Raw genomic sequence first — 8,590 nt, forward strand, 5'->3', positions numbered from 1 at the left:
GGAGGATGATGACCCCCGGCCTCTGCATCTGGCAGTCACACACGCATCTGTAGCTACGAATTGTAGTGTTCTCAACCATCCGATTGGCTCTATCATGGATGTACCTATATACTAAAACATGTCTAGATACATCTATATTTTGACAAATGGAAGGCATGTCTATTGTGGAACGGAGGGAGTGCTTGTCATCAAAAATGATGTCTATTGTGGAACGGAGGGAGTGCTTGTCATCAAAAATGGATAAAAAGGGACGTGTCTAGAACTAAAATACGTCTACATACATCTCCTTTTATCTATTTTGATGACAAGTAGTACTCTTACCCTACAGAACTTTATATCCAATAGACACAAAATATCCGTTCGACTGTTGGAAATTACTGATCTGATGTCGAAGTAATTGCTGCAGCGCCACCAAAACCCACCATTTCTTAAGCTAAAGTAGACCAAGGTAATCCCTATATTAGCATATTACTAAGATAAACAGAAGGCACTGTCGAAACATTTAGGACGTGAGCTTGTCAATCTGAATGTGGAGGGACACAAGCTTAGCCCCGGCCAGCAGCTTGGGCGGAACTGTCACGAAGGTCAGCTCCTGCACATCGACGTCGCCGGGATCCTTGCTGCTTGTCACCTCCATTTCCACCTTGACGGCGTCGGTCGTGCCTTTGGGCTCCCCCGGCGGGCCGTTCGCCCACAGCTTGGCCAAGTAGTGCGGCAGTGGGGACGCCCCCGCTCTGATCTAGACAACCGACACGGCGATAGGCGCGCCGATGTCGAGCACGCCGCCGACCAAGAACAACGTGCGGCGGTCCTCCTCCACGAACAGTAAGAGTCATGGCTCCGACAGTGGCACTTGCAGCTAGAGCACCTTGTCGTACTGGATCCTGTGCACGGGCATGGGATGCGCGGTGCTGATGTGGTGGTAGAGCGCCGGCGGCGGGCCTTCGTAGCCGGAGACGGGCACGGGGCATTTGCAGGGCGCGAGCAGACACACGCTCTGGTGATCAGCGAGCTTGTGGTAAGTGACGTAGAGCCCACGGCCTTCATGCGGGCACTCCACCCTCACCGACGAAAGGACAGAGTCCACCGCCATGTTCCGCACGTCGAAGCCACCTCCGCGCTCGCACTTCAGGCATTGCCGCTGGTTCCCGGGGCGCTCGACGCGGTAGTCCGCGCAGGACAGGTGCCCTCCCTTGCACTGCAGAAATCAATCCAACAACACATCAATCAAGAAACCTGCACCTTGCTCAATCAGCCGAATGGACGAGGTGTATTCGAACCTCATACACTGGAGGCGTCAAGGGGCGGAGGAACAAGGGGCAGTGGAGCATGGTGAGGTCCATCGAGACCTTTGAGAGCTCCATCGTCGGGTCCTGTTCGATCTCGCCCTCCTCGTGCATAACCATCCTTCAAGGTGCATTAAATCAACACATGCAAATACTATCAAAAGAAGAGTCACGGCATGCATGCATGTGTTGTAATTAATGCATCGGTAAATGCAAATTATTGAAATATATCGAGTGCAGTGCTTTGATGTGTTGCGTCAACTCGTACATCAACGAGAAGTTTGATTATCCTCTCCCTCGCGGACTTAACTGCACCTGCCTTTGGCTGTATGACAGGTTGGCCACACACCTGTCGGGCCCACCTGTCATACACGCAAAGACAGGAGCTTCCCTCCCTCGCCCATGAGCGTGGTGGCTGGCAAGACTAGGAGAAGCTTTTGCTACACGCCCTCCCTCCCACACGCGGTGGACATGCAGCAGTTCAATCGGTGCCAGATGGCCAGAAGCGTACTGTAGTACTCCTCCAGTGCAGTAGTACACCATCATTGTTCGACTTCCCGAAGAGGTGAGGAGCCAGGCGCAGCCCGGACACTCGTGTGGCAGTTTCATGTGTAGAGTAGTCTAGATAGCGTGTACTGTGCCTGTAAGCTTAAAATCGTTGGGGTCGGCTCCAGCTATGTGGCCGTCTCAAAGTTTTTTTTAAATTAAAATAGTCTTCTGGCCCTACCTATCACCCTGGTGATTGTAGTTCGCACGCTCATGTGGTCAAGACAGGAATATATATTTTAATTTGTTTTTTTCAAAAAGGGGGGACTCCCCGGCCTCTGCATCAAAATGATGCATACGGCCACATATATTTTAATTTGTGGTGGGTAAATGTTAGAGGTTGTAGCAAATATATTGTACACTTCGGGTCTTTCAGCCAAGTTTAGAGGCAAGCATGTGGGGCCAGTGCTATGATGTGTCGCGTCAACTCGTAGAACGAGGAGAAGCTTGATTTTACTACACGCCTTCTCCCTCGCCCATGCACGCGGTTGCTCGCAAACGAGGATAGGCTTTTGCCTAGTAGTAGTACTTCCACAACAAGCTATTTGTTCCGCTCGCGGTGGACGGACATGTAGCTGTGGATTCAACACTGTAGAAGCAGTAGTAGTAACATCATTGTTCGTCTTCTCAAAGAGGCGAAGAGCCAAGCGCAAACCGAACGTTGCAGTTGCGAACATTGGAGCACGCATATAGCCAGGCTCTTGCATGATACAAAATTGCTATGTGAGCCCACTATTGTACTAGTACGTACAACAACTTGCTAGTATAGCCCTGTAAACCAGAAAGGAGTATTTGCCCTTCTAGAGATTTCAACAAGTGACTAGACTACACCGAGACGGAGTACATATGGAGCAAAATGAGTGAATCTGCACCGTAAATAAATACGTACTAGTTCTATCATTTTCCTCTCCGAGGTGCACAATATTGAGTATACTGACTAGTCTCTTTTTGACACGCATTTACGTTTTTTTGACACAGTATAGACGCAAGCGCTCATATACACGTGCATACACTCACCCCTATGAACGCACACACGCACGGCACTATCATCTTGAAATTTACGAAGTCACCATAGGCACCTCGTCGTCGACGGGTCCATAGGTGCTTGAATGCCAAGGGAAGAGGGTAGCGGTTCCCGAAACATTGAACGGTCAATGATGCATCCTCAATTACATGCAGAGGGAATTAATTGGAGAAGCAGACTAGAGCCAGCACGATGTGAATGCAAAAGAGGAGTGTTACTGTACATGCTACAGTGTGGACCATAGCACATTGTTTTTTATGGCCATATCACCACATTATTGTTTTCTACTGCTGGTTCACTGGGATACCGTGGTTCGCACGGCTGGTTCACTGGGTTGCCGTGGTTCGCACTCCTCCGACCCGAGTAGTACTCCCTCCGTTCCTAAATATAAGTCTTCGTAGATATTTCACTGTGGACCACACACGGATGTATATAGATGCATTTTATGTGTAGATTCACTGATTTTTCTCCCTATGTGGTCCATAGTGAAATCTCTCCAAAGACTTATATTTAGGAACAGAGGGATTAGTATAGTACAAGTATATACCGCATCATTCTTTGCCCCTTCTTACTACTCCGACATGTGGGAGAGCCAGCATATGGGTCGACGTGTCATGCACCAGATTAGAGCGCGGAACAGAAGGGGGCATCACCCTGGTCGGAGCGCCAGTAATTCATGACTATAGTGAGTGGTCATATCACAAGTCTTTCCAGCAGTAACACGCCGTCAAATTGCACAGCACCACTCGCTCACCCTCCTTGCCTCTCTGTCAAACCACCTACCCTAAAACTGCCATGGGTACTGCCCAGGAAAAGCCCCGCCCTCAACTTTTAACTACACGAAAATAGTTCGAGCTTGTTCGTTCTATATAAATACAGTACTTACTGTACGTTTATTCACCCGTGGGGTTGTTCAATGAATGGAGGGGCGGGGAGCACAAGTGAACAATAGTACCCTAGTAGTAGTAAGTAGGAGTCATAGAGTAGTCACCTTAAATAGAGAGTTTCTTTTCTTTAATGCCACGTACACAAATTGAAACGCTTGTTGTGGAGAGAAAAAAGATAATCACTCCACTTTATATGGACGCAGGGGCCTGAGTGATTGCTTTACTAGGGTTGCTCTCTTCATTCTCTCATCCTCTCCAGATATAAACAAGACAGCGGTAGCGAGATTTTCTCTCTGCTCACCACTGGTCACAGATCTGGCGGATCCCTTCGACCGGTGTGTGTAGAGGACTAAAAGGTGCATCTTTTACACGGTCATCGCCGCCGAGGGAGGAAACCCATAGCTGCCGCAGGGGCCCGATCCGGAGGTCCTCCGACTCTTCTTCCTCCCTGCCGTATTGTCCGCAGATCCGACCTGCCGCCGCCGACATCCCGGCGACCCTCAAGTATAAGTTCTTCGAAAGCGGCCTTGCTCTACTGCCCCAGCTCCCCACGTGTCTGCATGTGCATCTTTTTCTACTCCCATCAGCTCTTCCAAAGCCACCTAAATTATTAGAGGTAAAGCTACTTCATGCATTCGAATCTAGGGCTTTGTTCAAACAACGAAGATGTCAGGACCCCGACTTAATGCCACATCGATCTAGCATGTAACACCTCATATCACTTTGCGGCCTCACGCACGGTATTCCCATGGGTGTTGCCTTACCTTTGCACGGAACCGTTTGCGCCTTTTGGCACACGTATATGATAGTGTCGCTAGAATCCATATGATAAGGAGCCCGGGCTGACATGGCTAGTCGTAAACCCAAACTGGCACAAACTTACAGGGACAGGCATCCATGACCCAGCATCGAACGTGTCGGTCATCCGCGAGTGAATCCACGTTGTAGCACTGGGCTAGCAGGACTCCGGTGAACCGGGCTGTAGCAGGCTAACAGGACTCCGGTATTCACTCGCGTGACATTTCCCTGAAGGGACAGACACAGGAACAAAGAAGGACACATGCCGGCCAGCCTAAGTGTTCCGGAGCAGTAGCAAGCTACCATGGCTCAGTGGAAGCACTAGGAGACATTTCCCGGTAAGAGAGGCTACTAAGGATAAACAACTAGATAGTCCGATCCCACACATACCAAGCATTTCAATAACATACACACAATATGCTCGATATGTGCAAATACAACATGGCATCACAACATGACTCTACAACTCAAGTATTTTATTCAATAGGCTCCGAGGAGCGAGATATCACAAACATGGGTCTCACGACCCAACATTCAGAGCATACAAGTCAAAGCACATGCGGAAGCTTAACATGTCTGAGTATAGAAGCCTGACTAACTACCAGATCCTGCCGAGGGCACAAGATCGTAGCTGAGGTAACAAGCTAAACGTCGAAGTTCACGCGGAACCACTAGTGAGACTGAAGTCTCTCTGCAAAAACATAAAATAGGCAAACGTGAGTACAAATGTACCTAGCAAGACTTACATCAGAACTAACTACATATGCATCATTATCAACAAAGGGGATGGTGGGGTTTAACTGCAGCAAGCCAGCTTTGACTCAGTGGCTATCCTAAACTACGACTGCAAGTAACTCTTTTGAGGTGGCGCACACGAGTCCACATATTCACTATATCAATACACCACTATGGATCCGCTCCCGTCTCCCTAGGAGAACGCCATCCATAGCACTCGCGCTTATCTTGCGTATTTTAGAGTATCCACTTTCACTTGTCTATGAACTGTGCAGGCAACCCAGAAATCCTTTACCACGGACACGGCTATTCGAATAGATGATGTTAACCCTGCAGGGGTGTACTTCTTCACACACGCTCTCACCACTTACCACCATGTACACGTCATGTATCTCGACAACCTTCAAGCAGAAGCCTGGCGAGGGTGTCGGCCACGACCTGACTAACCACACAAGTCTCTAGTCCAGGTTTATCGCCTATTCGGGTTCCATCCGCAAGGAGATCCGGCCGGGGTGTCGCTCACGGCCCCAAACGGTGTGAGCAGGGTTCCCAAGGCCACCAACCGGGTGCCACTTGGTACACCGTGCCACTGCACCTAGTCTGTCCCAAGCCCACCTGTACCGGGTGCCACTTGGTAGACTACTAGCACTACCTACAAACACCAGAAACTAGTTGCAACTCCTGTACAGAGATCAGGTTGATTAATAAGTCGAGAGGGGCCGAGTTACCGGAACCCAATGTGTGGTAGTAGTTGTTCATGGATCACAAACACAGAACTCAGTTCCTGAGGATGGCTTCAATGAGACAACCCACCATGTACTACTACATGGCCTCTCACCGCTACCTTTACCAAATCGTGTTCACACACTTAGCTCACACACAGTAGGACATGTTTCACAAAATTCCAATTCATCCCCGATGAATCAGACCTGACTCAACTCTAAGTAATAGCATGCATGACAAACAAGCATGAATGAGTAGGCACATCAGGGCTCAAACAACTCCTACTCATGCTAGTGGGTTTCATCTATTTACTGTGGCAATGACAGGTCATGCAGAGGATAAGGGGTTCAACTAACGCAGCATGTAACAGTTGAATCGTTGTTGTCCTAATGCAGTAAAAGAGAGCAGGAGCGAGAGAGTGGGATTGTATCGGAATGAACAAGGGGGTTTTGCTTGCCTGGCACTTCTGAACATAGTATAGCTCTTCATCGGTGTCATCGATCACATCGTCGGAACACGTCTACAGAGAGGGGACAAACACCGGCAATAGAGAAGGAACACAATCAATGCAATGCAACAATATGATGCATGAGTATGACATGGCAATATGCTATGGTTTGAGCTAATGCAACTAGCAACACAATTAAGTGTAGTTGGTTTGAACCCAAGGTTCAAATTCAAACTCCACATCTGGTTATTTAAATGCCATTCATTTGATTTGTCCTAAACAGTAGCTATAAGTTGTTCTAACATGCATGAAAAAGGTACATATGTATAGATTGGATTTTTTGATCATTTTTCATATATAATTTATTTCATTCTGAGTTACCGTTGAATTTCTATGATTTTTCAAAGTTTGCAACATTTTCAGAAATTTCCAAATCATTTTTGAATTAGAAATATTCCAGAAAATGCTTACTGCGTCAGCATGACATCAGACTGACATCAGCAGGTCAGCTGACCAGTCCAGGTCAAACCTGACGTGTGTGGTCCACACGTCAGTGGCACAGAGTTGGCTAGTGTCATAGACAAGTGGGCCTAGTCAGCAGCCACGTCAGCGCGGTCAACTCTGGCGCGTGGGTCCCGTCGGATTTTAAACTAATCTAAACAGAAACAAAATAGGGGTTAATTAGGACGTGGGCCCATGTGTCACTGAGCATGTGGGTTAGTTAGCGGCTTCATTAGACGCTAATGACGAAGCCACATCGGCATTGCCGTGGTTAGGCCGCCGGCGACCTTCCGGCGCAACGGAGTCCACTCGGGACAACGCTACAAGGGGCGGCTGGGCGAGCGAAGGGCACCGGGAGGAGGCCCTCACTCGCGCGCATAGAACGGTGGCCGTGGGGATGCCGGGGACGGCGTGTAGCACTGGCGGCGGCGAGCATATGCGGCAGCGGAGCTTCGGCCATGGCGGGGCTACGACCTAGAGGACGAGCGTGACCAGGGAGAAGGGGTAAACGGTGTGGGTGCTCACAGTGCATCCAATGGCGTCGTCAACGAGGTCGAGGACAGCCAGGTTGCTGCGAATCGATGGTGACTTCCTTCGGGCACCGACGGCAAAGATGGTGATGTTGGCGACGAAGTGGAGCCCTCCGGCTCGTTTCCTTCGGTGTGGAGACGAGGTGCTCGACGGTGGAGCTTCTAGACCTGGCGATGCGGCGACAGGAGGACGGTGGCTACGCGTACGCAAGACAGCGGCCGGCGCGGTTGCTCTCGGATGTTGCTCGGGGAGGAGCTAGGGGTGAGGGAGAGACCAGAGAGATGGGGGAGTGAGGGAGGAGTTCCGCGGGGCTTCTCCAGGCACGTCGGATGGGCTCGGGGGCGCCTCCGTGGCAAGCAGGAGGTGGAGCTCATGTGTGCGCTGCTGCTGGCACGCAGCTGCTTCGGGGTGAGGGGATGGAGACGATGGCAGGGTGCTGGTGGGCTGGGCCAGCAGTGCCAGGCCAGGTGGATGCTCAGAAGCTGGACCGACTACAGTAGCAGGCCACCAGGTACGTTTCTGTTCTGTTTTATTTCTGTTTGCTTTCTTTGTTTATTTCTTTTGCCACTATTTTCAAATAGAACAAATCCAAACCAGTGACAAAATTCCTCTGAATATTTTTATGTTGCTGAATGGACTTTTCCAAAAGCACATAAAATGTTTCAGGGTATTTGGAAATATATTCTATACAAGTTATGAATATAATTCCAAATGCAAATAAAGTAATGATTTAAATTCAGTGCCCAAAATATTCCTCAAAAATGCTCATTATTTTTGGTTTGGTTCAAAAACCTTTGCCAAATATAACCAACATTATTTAAGGCCATTTTGGAAACACTGAATGCAATTTCCAGGGTTCTTTACCCTGCTTGTAATTAAAGTTTTGAGGCTTCAACAATCCTCAATTCAAGTTTTAGAAATTTAATATGATGCCTGTATGAAGATGCAACTATCTACAAACAATATTCTAGGGCTGTGACAACTCACCCCCACTAAACAAGAATCTCATCCCGAGATTCCTGCGTAGGGTAAAAGGAAGAGGGGACTCGAACTATTACAATCTTCATGATCCAACTGCCCTTCATAGGAACGTTGATTCCTTGCTTCATGT

Source organism: Triticum dicoccoides, chromosome 7B (assembly GCF_002162155.2).
Source record: "Triticum dicoccoides isolate Atlit2015 ecotype Zavitan chromosome 7B, WEW_v2.0, whole genome shotgun sequence".
Taxonomy (NCBI): Eukaryota; Viridiplantae; Streptophyta; class Magnoliopsida; order Poales; family Poaceae; genus Triticum; species Triticum dicoccoides.